A 23,205-nucleotide genomic window follows, 5' to 3' on the forward strand; every position below is an offset into this window, starting at 1 on the left:
AGATGGTAAACACTAAACGCAAAGAAGATTAGACAGAAAAGAATAAAGCTGAATTTCAAGTAAGTAATTTCGTAATGTATTTGTGGCGCAGTAAATGTGATTAAAGGAAACGAGATTAGAATGCACTGAAAAATATTGCCGTAATATTTTCCCTGGAACAGCACCAGCGAAATCCTTCCTTTTAACAAGTTCTTTGTTAATCAATGTTCCCGCTTAAAACGTAATTTTAACGTAATCCTTTTGATGATATTATGAAAGTGCTTAACTTACTGCAACTTTTCAAATTGTCCTGATTATTATGTTGCTCAGCTTGGCTTTTTCTCACGAGTTATGAGTAATAATGTTATCAAATTAAGCATCCAATATATAATATGCACAAAATGTAGGAAAATAAAACATTATTCATACATTTAATGTATGTTATATGCCGCACCAAAAGATATGATTATCAAGAGCCGGGTAGTTATTAAATCATTGAGTCAGCATCAAATTCAGAGAAGGCATGGAAGTTTCTGACGGTATAAATAATGCCATGGGCACCTAAGATCTGTTCAGCAGAAAATTCTTTTGAAATGTTGATGGTAGGAGAAAAGGAATTTAAATCTCTTGGATTCCATTCCTCAGCCTGTTGTAGATTAAAACTGCGGCGACGCTGGTGTAAATTCATTCTTTTATCACCAGTGTCTAAAAATTATTCGACCCCCATCTACGATTATAGATATTAAACAGTTGTATATGACGGATATGAGATAAGATACAGCAGCAACAAAATGTATGTTACATGAAATGTTTGCTAATCATTAAATTATGTCTTTGCGGGCACTCTTTACTTTTCATCACTGCTAATGTTTGGCCTTTAAGAGATCCAACTGACGCTCAGATTATTTTATGGATGACTCGTCCACATTAGACTGATCTGGTGGATGATTTTATGAAAAGCGAGGCTATTAAGCGGATTGATTAGCCAGGCAGATTTGGTTTGGTTTATTGAGATTACGGCAAAGCACACTAGGGCTATCTGCCTAAGGGGAGGGATGCCTTCGTGGAGGACTTTCTAAGGGAAACTGACTCGTATACACGTTACACATGGGGAAATCCACGAAAACGCCCATACAGCCAGCCCGTTCGCGGGATTCGAACCTCGGACCGAACTACGAGTGTTCAGAGACTTTACCGCTCGGCCGCTGGTGGGCGATTTGCCAGGCAGATCTCCGGACCTAAATCCTGCCGAACCTGTCTAGAAGGCTCTTGAGAAGGCAACTGCAATTCGCCTTCTCTTTCCAAGAACACTTCGGGTCTTGAAAACACCGTTGTTGCAGTGGGAACGATTGCCATTGTTATTTATAAACTGACTTTTTTCCAGTTTGAAGTCACTTATGAGAGCTGCATAACTGTTACAGAGGATCATACCCGCCCCTGTTAGCTTCCTGTGTTATTCGATCTTGCAACCTCTGCTTTAGATCTTCGAACTCCAACCAGCGCGCATCGTAACTATTATATGGTATTTGTTTTTTGCATTTTTGTTTTCAATATCAACTTATATCCATACAAAATTTCATTAAAAATCTGTCCTTTATTCCCGGAAATAAATCAATCAAATGTGAAAGTTCTCTTAATTTGAACGTCAGTGTACTGAAAAAGTGTATTGTATTGTTAAGGAAAACAGAGACATGAATCTGTATATTGCGCAATATAAGAATCATTTTACGTTACAGAAAAGGTGAGATCTATACAGGTAGCCAATAGTACGTTAGAATGCTGGGTTTGGTTAACAAGCTTTATTTATGATTGCTACCTGAAAATTAAGGACCACCAGCGGCCGAGCGGTAAAGTCCCTGAACTCTGGTAGTTTCGAGTCCCACGAACGGGCTGGCTGCTCTTATTGGTTTTTCCCTTGAGTAACGTATTAATAGAGCCAGTTTCCCTTAGAAAGGTGTCCTTGAAGGCATCCCTCTCTTTTGTGTAGTTCCTTAGGGCGGAACACGTAAATAATAATCATAATAATAGTACCTGAAAATTAAACTGGTAGTAAAATAAATTAAAATAATTGTATAATTTTCTGCAACAGCATTATTTAATTATGAGAAGATGTAAAAGGTCTATTTGTCTAAATGCAGAAATATTTTATTAGGAATAATTGCATCTATGATGCTTTTGCATATTGGCTATGTAAATGGTTAGTGCATCCAGGTAGCGACTGGAAGATACGCGGCTCGAATCTCGGCAAGCGTACATGTGATTTTATTTCGCTACCGAAAAACCCCTTCCGGAAATCCTAGTTGTAGCTGCTGAGCAGTCTCACGAACTGAAGTGAACTTAGAACTAAAATAAAACCAGAGAGTCTTAGAACGAGAACGACGAGGAAGCAGTCATGAATGCTGCTTACGTGTTTTGAAACGAAGGGGAAGCAGTCATAAATGCTACTTACGTGTTTGTAATTAATATGCTTCTATTATTTTAAGTTCTTTTTGTAACAACTAATAAAGTATGTTGTGTTGTTAAATGCAGCTCCCATTCTTAGACTGGATTAGTTCATTTTAGACTGGATTACTTCCCATTTTTAGACTGGATTTTTTAGAGTTCTGTCACGTCGCCCACCACGACGAAGTAAAAAGGGTAAGTTTACTTTTTGACATATTATATTGATCTAAATGTTTTTTTATATTTAATGTGCAAAAAGTATTTTTACAAAGTTTTAATAAGTTTCGTGGTCCAGGAATGAATTAATCTATTTTACATTAATTCCTGCGGCGGAAATTATCTCGGTTTACAAACACTTTGATAGGTGACTAGCCAATTCAGGAACGAATTAAGTTCAGAAACCAGGGTTTCGATGTATTAAAAGTGAGTATAATCAAAGAAATACGCTATCTGTTATCACAATTTCTTCAGAAATTAATTCGAAAACTGAAATGGACTAAAAGTCTCTCTAAAAGTTATCTATGGAAATGAGACAGCAGATCTTTTAGCCAAAGAAGCTGCCATCAAACAAATCTTCATTATTTCAATGCCAATTTCCTATTCCACTTTCTCACCTTAAAAATATTTTAGAAGAAAATCTTTTTAAAATATGGTAGCAGCAATGAACTATTGATACAACTAGACGAAGAAAATACATGTTTTTTCCAGCTCCATCTAGAATACTAATTTCAAATAACAGATCGACTACTTACCTATTATATTTCCTCGACTACGTCCACAGATTCGGAATCCCCTATTCAAATCTTTGTATTTGCTGACAAATGGGCACAATAGACCATTACTTATTTAACTGTCGAATTACGTAAGAATTTCATACAAGACCGTATATCAACCTGTCAACTCACCTTTGGATAAAACTACTTAAAAGCAATATCTTACTATATAAACTGCAATCACTTACAAACTATCTTTCAACCAATTGTGAAAATCTTATTTCCTCTTAATTATGCCTTCATGATTTCTCTTTCATAAATTCTAAAGGAAAGCCTTGCTCCCAAGGGAAATTTATTCTAAAGAATGGTCAACCTTCACAAAAGGAGATACTGCAAGCTATCAGGTAAATTCTAATAAATTTGAAAACGTTACTGTCATTTAAACACATCTTCGTTATTCTCAATCAATCCTTATGGAATGCCTTCTTATGCTAATATGTTCTATTTCCTACAACCTTTTATACTTGTACCTTTCTCTACGATCGAATATCTCCTACATGATCATCATCTCCATGGAACAACATTCATCAAGGACTATGAAAATATCCTTAAAGGATCTTGAAAATTTCTGATCCTTTACATTTAAAATTTTTATGATTTCTACATATTTTGGCCACTAGGATTTACAAACTTTTAATCCTATTCTTAAGGACATAACGAACTATTCATGCTATTTCGTATAGACTTACCTTCAAATTCACATTTATACGTCGAATTTCGCTCGTATGAACTTAATATGAAATTATAACCTCTTGGACTTCCTTTTAAAGAACTAAAGACACTTTGTTTCATTATTATATATATTTAGACTTTTTCTAATTCTCTATGAATGTATAAAAACTTTGCTGACTATTTATAATTAATTCTAGGCAATATTTGTTAAAATTCTAAATTTCATCCTGATTTCATTGGTTTATTTAGTTTTATATATTAAATTTTTTATATCTATATTCTTACATTTTTAACTACATTTATCTATATAATTTTTCAACAGCATCTGTACACATCTCAAAATTATATTACTGTTATAATTGTATATATGCTTTCTTTGAACACATCCTATAATGTAAAATTGTAAATCATTATTCATGTAAAAACTTATGTAAAAAATTCTCAATAAATGCCTGCTGACCTTGGCTTGGTGTAACAGATAGTAGATGATATCCACTGACTACTATCTATTGCCGACAGGTGTAATGATGGTGCCGCTGCTCCATTGATGACTTTCTGTCTTCTGTATTAAAAGTGAAGTGAAAGTATAATTAAGGCAGTTTCCATGTATAGGTTAATATTGTTTTTTATTGTTGTAACGTTGTAGACATAATTAGACATTTCATTTCAGGAAACATGAAAAGCTACGGATCTTTCAACTGTCAGTTTCCCATGCTATCCGCTTACATCTCGAACACATGCACGAGGTAATGTGATAATTGCGTGCTTACCGTAGTATATGCATTTAATTTTAATTTATTCCTTTTACACATTTCTTCATATAAGATTTCAAGTTTGACTGCAGCAATAACACATTTCTTTTTCCCACCCTGAAGTGTAATTAACATATATTTATTACATGTTTATGAAGTATATTACATATTTCAAACGGAGTCGTTGATAAATGATAAGCTAAGCTCATAATAAAAGCTTATCGTTCATTTCTGCCTTTGGACAAAATACAAGAAATTTTGTTTTTATTTACTTAATTAAAAACAACACAATTTTTATATGATTACTTCGAATAGTTAGACAATTCTGGGCAGATCCCGGAAACCTATCTATTAAGAGAAATTACATTTAGTACACAGGAAGGAACTAGTTAACATTAAAATTTCAATGAATCGGAAGCAAGCTTTCTGTATTTTTCTCCTAGGAAGAAAACTGCAGAAAGCCCATAAAGTGTATGTGAGCTTTTTGTCATTTATTTAATGGTTGGTCCAGTGTTTTAGATCATCTAAAAATAAAAGGAAATCGAGTAAAAGCATTTTGTTTTAAAATATCAGAGACTACGTACATGTCTTGTAAATCTTTTATTTCTTTTGTGTTACAACAGATACCAAGTGATTTGTAAGCTTTTATGCATATTTTATTCTATACTGGCCCTCAAAGTTCTGAGAAAGAAAAGTGGCACAGCTTGAAGTATTTTGTTGTATGAAATAATATATTATATTTCATCTCATTATTAATATTGCTTTTTGTAAGCCACAATGCGTTATTTTAGGAGAAATGATAATGCAAAGAGTGAGATTTAAAAATGACAATAAACTGTTTTCAAAATTTACTGATGTTCAAAACCTATTATTGCTTTTATTTCCAGTCCTGTAATGTAAGGTAGCACCAGGTTACTTAATTAGTCAAAGTTCAAATTATATGAGTCTTATGGTTAAATGTGAATTATTTGATGCTAAAGAGTTGACGTCATTAGTCAATGAAATATTATCATTAGTCATTAGTATCGATAGTCTGTCATTAATCAATGAAATTTACTACGTGATGACGAGCAATTCATTTAGCACTTCTTGTTAACGGAATAACTGGACGAAAAATTCCTGCATTTCCCTATCAGGCATACAGTTCAGATCCCTCATAGTGCACAATATATGGTCTTTTTCAAAAATTAAAATCTGCAATGAAAAGACATCGCTTTGATGATCAAAAGGAATACGACGATAGTTTCTCACAGTATAAATTATCAACGATTTTCCCATTTGCTTTTAGATTGGAAGAAACTCTGCCGCAAGTGCGTTGAATTGTGAGGGGACTTGCGAATGAGAAATTACTTCAATAAAGCAGTTTCCTAAGAAAATTCTCGTTATTTAATTCCCGTGAGAAATTTTCGTTAAAATTAGGATGGTGTACCATTTAATAGGCATTAAAACATCATTTGACGTAATATATACACACATCCGAAGTTTAAAGTAATTAAAAATAATAACATGTAACAAAATTTGTAACAAAATTTGTCAGCTGCGTATTAAATTTCATGTTAGAAAATTAATTCTTTGAGTGCTAAATAATTTTCTTGTATATATGCCAAAAGTGCGGAATAAACAAGTAGTTTTTTTTTTTTTTTTTCCGAAAATAAAAGAAACGGTTGCAATTAACTCTAATTATTATATAAAAGGTAATTTTTACCAACAAAATCGCAAACTACTTATTTAGATCGATTTAGTTTTGACAAACCAGCAGTTGATATGAATATAACCGTTCTCAATCAATCCGGAAACAATAGTAACAAACAGATGCGCAATCGCGCTTCTACGCATTTTTGGTGCAACAAAAAAGTGCGATAGCGTTTTGCTGCATTTTTGGTGCAACACGAGAGAACGCGCTTAGGATTAAAAAAATATATTTAGGTTATTTTCAGATAAAATTTTAAATGACTACATGAGTAAAAATTGAAGAAAACGTGCAGGAAAAATTTGAAATAAAAAAGCTAGTGCATAAGATATTTTCTCCCTGCTTTCTGCATGCTTTCGCGGTGTAATGATTAGCATATTCGAGAGGTCCAGGTTCGAGTCCCGGCGAAAACACTGCACATTTTTCACCTTTCCTGATTTCAAAAATCCTGATGTCTCTACAGTGGCGCCCGAATTAAAAGGTGATGAAATAATCATTCTTCACGACCAGGATTTGGGCGATTGGGTTCATAATCTCCAGTAGCCCTTTCGAAAGGGGTTTCTCCCTTCATTCTGCATGCCTTCGTGGTGTAATGGTTAGCACAGTCGGCACGTTTTCGAGAGGTCCAGGTTCGAGTCTTGGCGACGGCATTGCTCATTTTTCACGTCTCCAGCTTCAAAAAAACCTAATCGCTCTACAAGTGTTTTTATATTTGAAGTAACCATATTTGTTCGATTTTAGGAGGCAGTCAGTTGCAGTCGCCGTCAATAATTTTAGTAAATCCAAATTAAAAAAAATATTCTAAAACATGTAATAAATAAAAGAAAACGTTGAATAGATTTCGTTACAATAAAATTTTATTTTTTAGCAACAATAGTTCTTATTTGTTCTGAGCTGCCTTTGCTGCGTCTGAATATCATAGAATATTTTCACAGAAAGAATTTGATTCTTGTGGACAATTTTTATCACCATTTTCCAATAATATGTTCTCTAGGCTATTAAAATCTTTACGATGCAATATTTCAAAGACTACTGAAAATTTTTTTCTGGGATTAGATTTCAAACAATTCCTAATACAAATAATTACCTGTTTACCAATTTTTAATTATTTTTCCGGAAGGTTTAAGTTGAAAGATGTCAGTCACCGCAGCCTGATTCATTTACCTTTCAAAGGCAAATTTTAGAATTTTTTCGATTGGAAATATAGAGTGACTGCACCTGTTAATTTAATTATTCAATTAACAGTTAAATTAATTTGGCATGATTGCCATTATATGATGAGTCAGTTGCAGTCATTCAATATTTTTAAGTCAAAAATATTCTTAATTTGCGATTCTAGAACGAAACCAGATTTTAGATGCATTTATCGCAAATTAATAGGTTTCAGTCACCTCCCCCCCCACACAAAAATACGATCTTTTTCAGTTTATTAGTTTGTAGAGTTATTATTATTTTAATTAACCAGTTATTACGATTTAGACTTTTACCATAACTTCCCTTTTTCGTTGCCTCACCAGAAATGCAAATCAGTTAAAGAGTACTGAAGCCGAGGATTTCGGATTATAATGCAGAACGTGTTTCTGCCTCTCGAAGCCACATTATTAGGTTTCGCCACATCTGGTAAGATTGTAAATGTTTCGTTTATCAAATATAAATTATCAAATCTAGTTGAATGGTTTTACTTTATATTCAATAACAAAATATTTTTGTCTTACAAATTACTTTTCGCTTTGTCTTTTGTTCCTTCCGTTCTCCAAAACTTTCTCTTCGACTTGCAAAGATACGCAATATTTGAAGACCCAGACAAAAGAGAAACACGCCTGAAGTAAATCATAAAAGTGAAGCAACAACCTGCGTTAGGCGTAGATTCTTAGCATAGAAAGTGTATCAGTTTCGAGGGCCAATAAAGTCCCTCTTCATCAGGAGCAAAGAAATTTGCCAAAACCAATATGCAGATTTCTTTGATCCTGATGAAGAGAGACTTTGTTCGCTCTCGAAATCGACAGAGTTTCTACGCTAAAAATATCCGCCCGACACAGGTTGTTGCTTCACTTTTATGATTTGAAGACCCGATGGGCAAAGTGATTTCTACGAGCGAAAAGAATAAGCTATGCTCAGATTTGGGGCAAACTGTTTCTCAAAATATGCTGTCTGGCCTTATTCTGATAAAACACGATTTTTAATTGGTATTAGTCTTTTTGTTCGGGTTGAGAAAACTTTCTGGCTAATTAAGAAAATTATCAAATGATTAAATATCTTACTAACATAATATTACGTGTTTATTATTCATTGTAATAACCATTTTCAGGATCATCAAAAGTAGCAAAGAACTGATTAGTTATTTGCTATTGAAGCCGTTCACCTGCTAGTCATAGCATGGTTCAAAGAATGTAACAAAATCTTTGTAATAGTCTCCTGTTTTTTTAGCTAAACAGAAACTTTATTATTAATTAAAATCTTATTTCGTTTAAAATCAGAAAAATTAAAAAAAATATGAAAAGTTTCAGATTTTAGATTATGTCAAAAGAGGTGTTTTTGTGACGTTTTGAGTGTTACCTTTATTTATTTACTATGATGCTCTTTGCACTTAAAACATATATATATTTTTTTTAACTCTCGTAGAGTTTTGCCATTGCTCGCTTTTAAATCTTTGAGTTTGTCAATCAAAAGTTCGTTTAAGTTTTACAAAATATGAAACCGATAATAAAACAAATTTCAAATTGGGCTTCCAGATGCTCATATTCGCAGAGGATTACGTCATTCAAAATTCGATGGCTGTAGGTACCGTTGTTTTATCACAATGCAAGATGCAAGAAACATACATACATTAATGCAGATTCTTCATTAATTAATTTCTTCAAATATAATAGAGGGCGATAGTATTTGGTGGCAACAGTTTGAAAAGTGAAACGGACATTTAGAGTGATTCAACGTAAAATCACAAAACGAAAACAATAGTCCTTCAGGGACAAATCCCATTTGGACTTAAAAAAAAAAAAAAAAAAAAAATTCCCAATTGAGAGAAATAACAAGATATTCTGAACAATTAAATATCATAAGATTTAAAAAGTATTAAAAACACAGAGACAGTTTAAAGACAGCCAAATAAAAGACAGACTCATATAACAGAAGACGACCCCACATAACAGAATTAACGGGGTCTCTATTCGCATTAAACACACAAACTAACTATGGTTTCAGTAACAGTAATTCAGCGACGTTCGAGAAGTCGACGAGTTCTTAGGTTCGATTGCTAGGCGAAGCTCAGAATTTGCAGACTTTTTTCCCTGTAAGCATTGGTTTTAAAATACATTAGAAGCTGACTTCCTTTTATTCTTCATAGAATGGACTAATGCATGCCGGAACTATGCGTATCTTTGCACATCTAAGAATAAAATCTTTTACGAAATTACTTTTAATACTATGACGCATTTATTATATGATAAAATTGCAACTGCCTCTAAAAACATGGGAAAACTTTTATACATAACCAGTAAGAATGATCTTACTCAGATATAAAATACATAAATTATAAAAAGCTATCAAAATGGATTAATCGAAAAATAAAAAATACTTTGGAGTTTTCTAAAATAAAACTAGAACATTGAGAAGTAGTATAAGAAACGAATAGAAGAAAAGTGTTTTTAAACTGCAAACAAATGAACAAGACGAAATTCGTCTTCTTTCAATCTATTCAAAAACAGGAAAAAATTAGAGGGAAAACGTTCTTCGCTTGAGATTAGAAAGAAATTCGAAAGGAAGTTAAGAAATTCCGTAAACGTGACAGACAGAAATATTTTTGCTTAGGTTTTCAAGAAGTGTAGAAGAACAGATATCGATAAAATTATAGATGACGTTACATCCCGTAAATACTAAAGCTGAGATATGTTGAGCACTACTTAGACAGAAGAAAAAAATGAACGAATGATTGATCCTAACAGCTTGGAATGAACGAAACTATCTTGAATGCAAGAAAAATGTGAAGATAAGTTTCTCAAACAATTTTATATCTTTGTAAAGGGTATAGAAAGGTTTTGAGTCCCCGCCCGATTTAGATGTATTTGCCATTGTTCAAGTTTGAGTTTCAGCTGTTTGAAGGAAAAAAATCCGGAGAGCATGGGTTTTAAAATAAATATTCTTTTTAATACTGTATTTGTAGACATGGATTCACGAAAGCTTATCTTAACGTCAGACATTTAAAGCGACGTTAGACATACATTTCTAAAACATGAAATAAATATTAATAAAATAAAGAAATAATTAGATAAAATTCTGCCAGTAATAAGCTAAAGACTTCTTCTATATTAAGGTAACTGAAAAATAATATTTGTTGCATTTTTTTTATGACCACAAAAGTTGGGTAATGCGCTCTGAAATGGTTTCACTGAATTTAACAGGTAACATAGATGCTTTACGTTATTTCTATACGTCCTTCATCAAGAACAAATCATGTACCTTGAACTGCGCCTCAAAACAGATGGGACGAATTAATACTCATGATTACTAAATTAAATTTAAGGAAAAATAGACTAGAGTCTGAATCTCTGCGGTCTAATAAGTTCATATGATCCGCCCCCCCTTTCGGAAAAATGCAGTGCGATATTCCACAGATTTGTTCTGCAATGCGGAAGGTTCTGCAACTGCAAAGTTTTAAGCATTACAAAATATGGTGAGGCTCCATTCCTATTAAAATAAGAGATATATGATTCGCGAAAGGTACTTGATAATGACGTATACAAGCTTTCTGGAAAACAACAAATCAGTCCACATTGTACCATTATTCTGCACTGTGAATGATCTACGGAAGCAAAATTTGTTAAGCGCTCTCCGTGCTTAAAAAGCCACCATTAGTTTTCGAAAGTCTGCATTTTGAACAAATTAGAATAAAAATATAAATTCCCCCCCCCCAAAAAAAAGAATTTTTTTTTTTTTTTTTTTTTTTTTTTTTTTTTTACAAGAAAAAAAATCTAGTTACAATCGTGAAGCTACATCCAAGATTTTTGTCAATTTCAATCGATAAAACATGAGTGGAAAAGATTTGCGATAAATATATGATAATGACGTATTGATTGAAAAATGAAACCTACAGCGGCAACGCATTTTAAATGACATTATAATACGCGAGCTCATGATATATTCTAGCCATTACTGATTTAACAACTTTAATAGTGGTGTCACTGGGCCATTAATGTATTTTTATTCTTTTTTGCGCACAGGAAATGTTCATTGATGGAAAATGTTCTTCTAGGAAGATATTAAACTGCGATTCTTTTTCGAAGTAATGACCTGTTAAATACAAAGTAAGTTCATTAAGCTGAAGATTATTCCTGTATTCACTTTCCTCAAAATTAACATATTTTTAAAAGATTTAACATCATATATGAGTTTATGTTTCTTTAAAGTACCATCCACTAATGGAAAGAATTTTAAATATGTATAATTTCTTGTTGATTTAAACGGAATCTATATCTATAGTGGGAGTTCAAAGACAACAACAAGACGTAATAAAATTTTGTTTGCAATGGCCGTTAATAATACTAATTTTTGATAACTGATGATCAAGAATTGCTACTTTTTTCTCATGCGCCACAGGAAAAACGACAAACATTTGATCATAAAACGTTGAGAATATTAGTGTAATGCGCTAGCGTCTTTACCGACGAAAGCAAGAAACATTCACCTTTGATTGAAACGTTGAGAAGCTCAAAGAAATAAATATTGAAAACGTCATAGAAACTTGAAAGCTGTAAAGTGGTTTAATCTTCTTACGCACATTTTACAAATCATTCCGTCAAAATGTATGAAATTTACTGAAAAAAATTAGCAGCGGATAGGAAATATGAGACAGAATGTTGTTTTTTAAAAATATTCTTTTTAATTATGATCTAAAAATTTTTTTAATCGAAACAGTATAAATATTTGCTGCCAGAAATTCCATTGAACGTGCTCCGCGTTTATAATGTATTTCCAAAATTGTTAACTTATTCGTTCAGGAAAGTAGTGTTTATCTGCTTATCTGAAAATTTTAATTAAACATGCGATTTTGGGGAAGGCTTCGATGCTCATTTTCCTCAAAATATTCAGTGATTTATTTGTTTTCCTTAATGACCTCTAAGTTTTTGATAGCAGAGGAATTTCCTTTCTTTTATGTTGACCTTTTTCATAAAAGAATAATAATTATATATTTTTAAACTTTATAAATGTTATTAGTCTTCTGACTGCTTAGTGATGGATGTACTTTTCTTTTACTTGATACTTGTTCAAGAGGAAATGTTTCCTTTTCCCTAGGAAATATTAATATAAAGAAAATATTTTAGGAACAAACATTTCCTGAAAGGCGAAATATCGTTAAGATGTTCGGTTTTGAAGTTTGACAGACATACTAGGAAAAAAAAACATTTTTTACCAAGCCTCGAATCTTTTCTGAAAGCTCTCAGATTTATAAATCGCATGTGTTTAGCTTTTGTAAATCGAAGCTAAAATTTAATTTTGGATGGTATTTAACTGTGGTTTTCTACCAGTTATTAATATTTAATGGAGTGTATTTAGTCTTATTCTTCTAATATTCAGTTATCAGGTTCTATGTTCCGCCTTACTTTCTTTGGGAACATGCAAGGACCTGACTCGGAACAGGGAGCTTACTAAAGCTATGTTCAATAAATGTGGGAAGTAGACAGGATACACAGGAAGGGTATACAAAACCACTTTTTCACTCTTTACAATAATTTCCGTACTTCGAAATACAGAGACCAACTACTTGTGGTCTGAACGTAAGAATATAAAAATATAACTAAACTCTAACTTAAATTTGGAATAATAAACGTGGAAGATTGGCCTTATATTAACAGGAAGCCGTATGTAGTACAGAGAACTGTTAACACTACAATACGTTTAAAATTATCACGAGGATTAAACCTCTGGCCTGGAAGGCAACTACCAACTGAGTAAAACTTCTAAGGTAAGCGGCCTGCTTCGACTAACTCCTTCCTCTCTCTCGCTTGGCAAAAAGCCACAACTTAAGTACTTGGCGTTCGCCAGACAAATTTTGCATAAATAAGTTAACGCTTTTAATTCTGGCCGGAAGTAGAAAATAAGAAATGATAGTAAAGATTTAAAATAAAATAAACGTTAGTAAAACTTAAGATCCTTGCACAGTTAGAAGTCTTCGAATTCTAAATTTAGCTTTCCAAAACTTTAAATTTTATTCAGCCACATATTTGCGAAGTGTTAAAATGTAACATTTCTGTATGCTTTCGAAATCAAAAATAGTATCATATATTTGTTTCTGCCACATGTTACTGTAAGAAGTGTTGATGACAACAAAAACAATATATATATATATACACTGGTCTGCAAAAATTAAGGACGAAGTCGAAAAATTAGCATATCAGCTGAACGAAGAGGCAGAACGGACAGAAAGACCAATCAGGAGATTAAGTAAGGTGATGTACGGTAGCACATGCGCAGATATGCAGGTAGACGTAATGGGGGAGTGTCTGAGTAGTATAAAGCATGTTGTCGGTGTAAGATCAGTATTTCTGGCAAAGAGATTGCACGCCGTATAGCAGTTAAAATCACACCGGGCTGCTGCCTCAGCGAGAAATGGCGAATAATCAATCTGTTAGACGACATCTTGGTGCTTTTACCCGAGGTCGAATCATTGGGAAGTTGGAGGAAGGCCGCAGTGTGACAAGTGTGGCTGCAGAGTTCGGAATTGCTCACAGCATCGTTTCACGACTTTGGAGACAATTTCAAACTACAGGAACCGGGGGTTTAGTAGTGGTCGTCCACGAGGAACCACGCCCGCAGATGACCGGTATATTGCCTTACAGGCCAGAAGAAACAGGCGGCAGACAGCGGAAGAAATCGCTAGACACACGACACAGGCGACTGGACGACCGATATCGAGTTTTACCGTGGCCAGAAGACTGCACGGTGGTGGTCTGTTTGCACGACGCCTTGTACGGTGTGTACCTCTAACGTCTGCCCATCGGAGAAGGCGTTCTCTGTGGTGCCGGGAACACCGGAATTGGAGAGACAATGAATGGGGACGAGTCTCTTTACAGATGAGAGCAGATTCAGTCTGAGTAGCGATTCTCATCGCATACTCATCTGGAGAGAGCGGGGAAGCCGCAATCATCCCTCGAACATCATTGAAAGGGACAGGTATGGAGGTGGCGGTGTTCTCGTTTGGGGAGGCATCATGCTTGGTAGTCGTACAGACCTTCACATCTTCGACGCAGGTTCAGTCAACGGGACCCGTTACTGTAATGAGATTCTTCTTCCATATGTGCGTCTTTTTAGAGGCGCTATGGGTCCGCAGTTCCTTTTCATGGACGACAATGCACCATGTCATCGCACAGTAGCTGCCGAACAGCTCTTAGAAGGTGAGGATATTGAACGTATGGATTGGCCGGCACGATCTCCAGATCTCAATCCCATCGAGCATGTATGGGATTTTGTAGGCAGACGCTTGGGAGCTCGTACCTTACCACCAGTAACGATTCCGGAGCTTCGATTGGCGCTGCAAGACGAATGGGCAGCAATGCCTCAACAACTCATTGACACCCTCATTCTCAGCATGGGCAGACGCTGTGAAACCTGCCTAGCAGTCAGGGGAGATCATATCCCCTATTAAAGACCGGATGTTTCTTGCTGGACACCCATCACAGGGATGTTTCGGCCTTCAGTCGCATTGCGCTCCATGCTACTTTTTCAATAAAGCTTCTTTTTATCCCTCTGATTTCTCTTTTAGTAAGTGTTGCTTACATTACTCATGTCCTTACGTATTGGGGATCTTGCGGTATTAAATGTGTTGATTTGGAAAGCTTTTGTACAAAGTTATATTGAAAAAACCGTCTCGTCCTTAATTTTTGGACACCAGTGTATATATGTGATATTTTGGCAGTTGGGCACATGAATGAAGCTTGGCATCAAAATCCGAATATGGCTGAGTGGCTTACAGGAAAACCACGAAGCAGAAGAAAGTAGCTGTTTTGATTCCACATCTTTATTCAATGCAAATGGCAGACCACTATTCTTTTAGATTCTCCAGAATTACATATCCAATAATGATTTAAATTAAAATACGGTTAAATTTAAGCTTTCGACGTGATAACTATTCTAACAAAGGAAAGAAGAAGGAACAGAGCAGCGCAAGAACAGAACATAGCAGAGCAGTCTGACGAAAAGTGGCGCGAACTCTACATTTATAGTAGCGGTTGCATAACATATGCTAGAATGTTCTCGAAAGTACTGGTCTAGGGGGAAGATCCTGAAATTGCGGAAAGTTAGTTAGAAGTTGCCTGTTCGCGTACAGCAAAGCCATCGTATTTTTTGTAAGATAAAAAATATCTGAATCAAAATTATAATTCAAACTAGCGGTAGAACTTTAATTCTCCCTCTCTGTTCTAAAAATCGTAATAACTTCTCTGAATTGCGTCATTTCTAGATCATTCCTTTTTGCATGGCCTGCGCAGCGCTGATGACATAACAATTGGAAACTGAAACTTTTAAAACTCAAACCAAAACTTTTCTCTTCGTGTGCTTACATATTGGACAACTACGCACTTCAGCTTCGCTCTCTGTCCTGCTAGGATGTAATTTCGCTGTCTTGCTTGCTGTTGCAATAATATCAAAAATGTAAATGTTCTGTAAAAAGGTACGACTAGCGAGTGCCAAGTGGCCTTGACTGCCAAGTTTTAGATATTACCAAGCCAACATATTAGCATACGACGCAATCAGAACTCTTCCTCTTCAATATGGATCTAATAGCTATTACGCATCAATACTGCTCGGTCTTTCCTTGCATTTATGACATACATACATACATACATACATACATATATATGTATATAATAAAAAATCATATACATACATCATATATATGTATATAATAAAAGTCTAAACAGTAATTTCCAGGCTTCTATTTACACTAAAGAAATCTCACTATTAGCCATAAAACTAAGGAAACTAATATTTGGTTTTCTTGCCCAAATCCAGCACAGCGAACAGCGTATTTAAAAATCCGCATACCACTAATTAACTTAAATGGGCAACGAAAAGAAATAAAATAACTAAATTTGAGAAGCTTCAGCATTTAATGAATTTGTTTATTCATCTACCATTTAGTCGTTTATGTAAACATAAACGACTAATATGTTTGCGATAGAAAAGTATAAAAATTAAAATCTTATCTTTTAGGAAAAAAATTTTTTTTTTCTTATTGGAATGCAGTCAGTGAGTGCTATGAATAAGCCAGCAGAATGCACTCAGAGCAGTATAATAATGTTCTAAACGTAATACGTATTGATAACTGAAAGCAAGAAGTCACAGCAAAATTAATATTTTTCTAGTCTATCAACCCCGTAAAGTTTTATAGCGGAGGTGCAAAATACAGTTTTAATAGAACATACTGACAGCATAAATGTCAATAAACAATGCTAAAAACTTAAAATATATATTTTTTTAAGGATTACATTCATTCCATTTAACTCCGTCAGTCTCTTGCTTTGTTAAAGAGCATATTGCCATAATTTCAGAATGAATAAATAAATAATTAAAAAAACTTATGTAATATAGATTGATGACATCTCTATCAAAAGGATTCATGTCACCTGGAGTGGTAATATGCCAAACCGCACGAGAGCTATCTACCTAAGAAGAGTTATGCCTTCGTAGAAGATTTACTTGGGAACTACCCGCCAGAAAGCGAGCGGTAAAATGCGTAACACTGAGAGTTCGACCTGGGTTCGGTTGAAAACAAGAGCTAGCAGCATGGGCGTTTTCTTGATTTTCTCCATGTGTAACGTGTATACAAGTCAGTTCCCTTAGAAAGTCTTCCACGAAGGCATCCCGCCCCTTAAGCAAATAGCCCTCGAGAGATTTAGCATAACTAAATAAATCAAATTAAACGAAACTTTTGTTGTGAAACTGTGTCCGCTTACACCCTAGGAAAACCACGAAAACCAACAATGCAATGAGCCCCCTCGCCTGGGTCCGAACTCAGAACGAATTAAAGTCTTAATTTTAATATAATTATTCAGCCACTGGTAAAGTCAAGAGAAGGAGAGATCGAATACCACTTTCTGACAATTCTGAAGAGTATTCTGAAGTTTAATTACGGGAAAATCAAATTGCGTTTTTGCATTATTTATAATATTCAAATGAGGCTTTCTGATGCAATGGCTACCATTTCCAAGAAAAAATTCAGAGTTTCAAACATTTTTCCCCCGCATTAAATGTTGAAAACAGCCTGAAATAAGAGAACATCGAAAATATTTTAAATATATATAAAAAGGTACATGACTTAATGCTGCCATTTATCATCAGATAAATTAAAAGTCCCTAGAAAACACTTCACCTGAGAAAGTGCTAATATCATTTCTTTCTTTCCAGCTGGCCATTTACATGTGTCCTTTTAAACATTCATATTTCAGAGTAAATTAGTATGAGCAAAATAAAAAAAGAAATCCATATCATTCGTAATGATCTTCCATCGAAATCTTTATAACTGTTAGTTATGTTCCTTTCTCCACCCAATCGCCATAAAAGATTTGCATTAATGCTTGCAAACAGCAGCTGTTACCGCAAAATGACGTCGTCTGTAAAAGGTCATGGGGTGGAAACGGCTTGTGACGGAGTTAAACTAAGAAAGTTTTTCAGCCGATGCAAGTTTTCAAGCAATAATTACTTCCTAGTATCATGAGTAGATATCGACTTTTACGAGGCTCTTTGTTTAAGCCGGATACTTTTCTGTGCATAAAAGTTTAACGAATGGTTGTGTTGTCAAACAGAAAAAAGAAATTTAACGCTAGAATAAAAGAACGAATGAAAAGATATTGAAAATTCTCTGTAGAAATCTAAGTTCGTATATCAGAATGCAGAAAGATTAAATGCGATAAATCGGTGCTAATTCGAACTACGCAATTTATTCAATTTTTGAAACTTAGTTTGGACAAGAAATAAAACAGACCTTATATTACAAAAGGAGAAAAAAAAAAAAAAAAAGTTTCTGGCGTGATGAAAGTCCTCAAGAAAGGTTGCCAAAATTAGTCTCATTTGCACTCATTGCATCATTAGTGAGGATTTTTAGTTCAAGAGGTAAATGTGTAGGTAGAAGTTATAGGAGGCACCAGTGGGTGTCCAATTTGCCCACTAGGTAACGTTTCTGTTCACGAATCATCTTGAGTACTCAATGGCTGTTGTGAGCATCATGAATACTAGACCAGACGCTTGATACAATATTATTTGCCTTACCACAATGTTATTTGGCCTATTGATCAAGTTAAATCGTTCTTACTTTTGCAGTAATACATAAAGCTTAGTCCTAAAACAATAAAATCTTTAATGCAGCCCTAATTATAGTCCCCAATACAAATATTTTTGAATAAGTAATACGATCATAACGTAATTAATAATAAATAAAACAAGTAATAAATGCAAGCGCTAAAACCATAATATAGTAATAAATGCAAGCGCTAAAACCATAATATAGCAATAAATGCAAGCGCTAAAACCATATTTCAGTTAAGAACTATTGTCGCAGGTCAGCGATGCTTTTAGTAGTAGAAGTATCATGTACTTTTATATTAGGCATAAGTCCTAGCCTTTACTTGCTAGTTTATTCATTGATATTGTTGATATTGTTGATTAAGGCTGGAGTTTTAGTGACAATTCTTTCAATTATCCAATCAGTATTTTGAGGATGTTTCACATGAAATTTCTTTGTCATTGGGCACTGGAAGACATAGTGGTCTGTGTCTACCCATCCCCACATGTGTAAATGTTAGAGGAAGAAATACATGGGTTCGAGTCTGAAATTAAATCCAATAAAATGAAAACTCTTTTCTGTTAAGTATTTTCATTCTTTCTCTTCGCTACCGACTGAACAGCTTAGGGTTAGTTGCGACAGGGTTAGTTGCTCATCAGCCTGTTAGTTTCCGTTGATAGAAAAAAAATAGAGCTTAGTGGAATGCCCTAAGGGACTTGATTATGTAAAATAATGAAAATCAAAAGCAGGACTGGAACAAGGAGGGAAAGTACAAGGTGAAGACACTGCTATTACATTATCATAGTATGAGTTGGGCATACAAATATAACAAGACCAGAGTGTAAATACAAGTACAGGTGTATAGATGAAATCAGTATAAATATTTAAACTTTACACGAATTTACATAAATATATACAATGGTAGATACAGCTTAAAATGATGCCTTCTTAGTTACAAAATATTATATTATGGCTGGCGATACTAACTATTCTACTTTTAATAGTGATTGCATGGGAAGTACAAGTCGCACGTCTGTTTTACAGGTGTTAGCTGCCCATGCATGATAACTCTCACCTGTTTGCTTTCTGAGGTAGTAGCTGGAAGTAAAATGGACAATCAAATACATAGCAGTCGTCCTCGCCAAACTCACCACATAATGCAAAGATCACTTTCCATAAAACCAAAGTGATTAAGGTAACTCATAAATGGTTCATGACCAGTGAAGAATTGTGTGGGTTCTGGAATGCCACTTTTGAGAACTGTACCAACTTTTCGAATGAAATCTAACACTCTTTTGTCCTTCATTCTTCTGTCCTGCAACTTCATTGTTCCAATCTCGTTGCCGTTTATTATAAAGAAATTGACACGTGGAAGATTTTAAACGAGGAGCTAGGAGTTTTATACTGAGGGTGGTAATATTAATGTCTGTTGCCGCTAATTTAGCTATCTGGTCATCTATCTCACTACAAAGATTCAATTATGGGTCGGAACACAATGCAAGTTATTTGTGGTTGAGATTTCTGGTCTAGGTGATTACTATCTTTGTGCCACTGAGGACTTCCTGTTCCTGTCTCACCAGCTGAGTAGATGGTCTTTAATGTGACTGTATTGCGTGCTAATTGCGTATTGCTGTTATAATGTCAAATTCTGCCTGGTGGCATTCTGTTAAGCACTATTTGATTTATTATTAATTATGACCAGTTTATTATATTATTCATTATTATATGCTAAATAATTTTTCACAAACTTTTAGTGTAAATAACATTAGTGTCAAATATTATAATTATAGTAAATCTACTGGATATGTATCCAAAGTTATTTAAATGTGACTGTGAACATTTCTTGTAATCTCTTAATTCTTAATTGTATATTATGTAACTCATATGTCATAAATTTTAATAAATAATGGATGCGCACTTGAACTATACCTATTTATTTATAGGAGACATTGGGTGTCCCTTTGCACTTCTGCATGTTCAGCTGAAGATAATAAGGATCGCTGAAGAAAGATAAGCAATTAGTAGTTGGTAGAGGCATTTTTCGTAAGAAAATCGTGGCGATACATCACAGCATGACAGCCATGTAAGTTCAGCGCCCAAAATGGCCAGGTACAAGATGGAGGACAAGATGATGTAAAGAGTTGTTCTTCCGAAATCTTTTGAATGAGTAATACAACCTTTGTGACACCTAATACGTAGGCCACCGTTGCTTCCAATGAGGGGACGGACAAATTAGATCCCTGCCTCCTCTGGGATTCAAACTTGGCCTCTTCGGTATGACAATCAGAGCAAAGAATCTCCAAGGAGAAGAATGAAAGCTTCCATAGACGCAATGTAAACCTGTTTCGCCTCTGCGCCGCTATACCGAAGAGCCACGGCTATGCAGTGAAACACCAGCGCAGGGTGGAATCTAAATAGCGCCATCCGAGGAGATAGTAAATTTTTTACTTCAAAATAACTCAAAATGTTTTATTTTCATACATATCTGAGTTTTATGAGTAAAATTCTGTTAGTTGGAATTTTGGGCGAATTATAGGAATCCTATCCAATTTTCACTTTCAATTTAAACAGCGAGCCATACGAAGACAAAATTTAAATGAAATAAATTTCTTAATACTTAACAGGATTCAGAAACTTGTTTTAGATAAATTGTGAAGTTGACCTTTTATGTTCTTATCTTTAATTGTTTCGCATGGAACATCCTAAAGTTCAACTGCAAGATGAATTTAAAAAAAAGTGAATAAATTTTATATTTTTATATGCTTTATTCCCCCCCCCTTAACCTTCCTTTCTGTAAATCCACATAACGGTTTTTCATTTGATATAATATCCAGTATTAATTTATAACTAACATCAGAATTAATAGAAAACAAAAGTAACTACGGCTGTGGTGTTAAATTTCTAACAAATCTGCAATTAATTACATAAATAACGGTATTTTGTATTTTTTTTTATCAAGCATATTTAAATATTAAAATAAAGAATGACACATTTTAAGTAAAACGATGATATTTATTGACATTTCTCAAGTTTCAGAATATAGGTATGCAAAATAATTTTAAGCATCTTCACAAATACCAAGGAAATTTTTAGACAATTATTTGGAATGACCATTATGAAAACCATGAGCAATGTTTGCAACCAAGAGCCAAAAGCATATCACTTAAAATATCAAATACAAAATTACACTTCAAAGGTCTTTTAAAGAATTTCACATAAATAATTAAAATAGCTGATTTCATTCTTTTTTCGAAAATTATTCAATACTTCTTACATTTATTCATATAAGATTAAATAGTTAACTTGAAAATCAAACCTATAGGCTCGTATTATTAAAACCTGGGAAGAAATTTTGTTAATAAATTACTGAATCAAATAAATATTATTATATGAAACAAATATTGTAGCCATTGGGACAAAAATTATTTCAAATTATAAAATTAGGAAAATTAAAAAAAAAATTAAATAAAAATTACAAAAATGATTTTCTTTGATGATACAATTTTCTACCTTCGCTATAAAACTAATAATTGTAAAATTGCTGTATGCTTGGAATTTTCATTTTAATTTTGCAAAACATCTATTTAATCCAAAATTATTCAACAAATGAGTGAGTGAGTGAGTGAGAGATTATGGTGCAAAACCAAAGATGATTATAGTGCGCCAAACACGTGATGGGGTGAGTACAATTGATGAAATTAAAATAAAATAAATAAAAACAAGTAGACAAATGTATCAAATCCAGAGGATGAAGTCATATAAGAACAAGTTAAAACCACACATTTAAAATTCAAGATACAATCTTTAAAACAAATTACATTAGGTGATAAAAGCCAGTTTCTTTCAAAAAATAAAATAAATTACAATTGACCTCTCTTCCGATTAAACGGTCGAGAGGTAAGTCACAGCTATTAAAATACTTCTGACGAAGCTTATTAAAATATGGACACTCAATTAAAATATGACGAACAGATAAACAAACATTACAATTAAAACACACAGGCTCATTTTCAGCTTTGAGAAGATAGTTATGTGTGACTCTAGTGTGACCAATTCTGAGGCGAGTCAAAAGAACTTCCTCCTTACGATTTTTGGTTGATTCCCAATGCTCAATTCTAAGTTTTACATGTCTTAACTTGTTTTGAAGCTCAACATCCCAAATTTGCTGCCATCTTTTCCGGACTTTTCCCTCGATGACACAGCAGATATCTCTAAAAGGGATAAGGCGACTAGTCAGTTCATCAGCAGATTTGGCTGCAATATCTGCAAGCTCATTTCCCTTTATTCCAGCATGTCCAGGAACACAGCAGTACAGGACTTCATATCCGCGAATCGTTAAATTTATATGAATTTTCAGGACATCCACTACCACAGGATTCTGAGTGTTGGGAAAAGCTTCCAAAGATTTAAGAGCACAATACGAGTCTGTATAAACTATGAACTTCTTGTGGCAGAGCTTCGAGATGTACAAAAGAGCATAATATATTGCAGTTAGTTCAGATGTTAGGACTGAGCAAGCATGGTGTAGGCATCTGCCCTCAATGTAATCTTCAAATACAAAAGCCATCCCGACATGATCATTTGACTTTGATCCGTCTGTGTATACCGGATAATAACTGCTATATC

General features: G+C 34.0%; 1 protein-coding gene and 1 long non-coding RNA gene across 3 annotated transcripts in view; one reads left to right on the forward strand and one right to left on the reverse strand.

Annotated features, from left to right (window-relative positions):
* LOC118202111 (calcium-binding protein E63-1-like) overlaps positions 1 to 23,205 on the reverse strand; it is a 710,926-nt gene that overhangs the window by 164,365 nt on the left and 523,356 nt on the right. The gene's annotated exons all lie outside the window — the stretch shown is intronic.
* On the forward strand, positions 2,362 to 21,910 carry LOC118195207 (uncharacterized). The gene is made up of 4 exons (XR_004759211.2): positions 2,362 to 2,616; positions 4,537 to 4,612; positions 11,525 to 11,608; positions 20,523 to 21,910. It is a non-coding gene; the product is annotated as an uncharacterized LOC118195207 (long non-coding RNA).

This window comes from Stegodyphus dumicola, chromosome 8 (genome assembly GCF_044657685.1).
Source record: "Stegodyphus dumicola isolate Sdum_Otavi_A_Nest chromosome 8, ASM4465768v1".
Lineage (NCBI taxonomy): Eukaryota > Metazoa > Arthropoda > Arachnida > Araneae > Eresidae > Stegodyphus > Stegodyphus dumicola.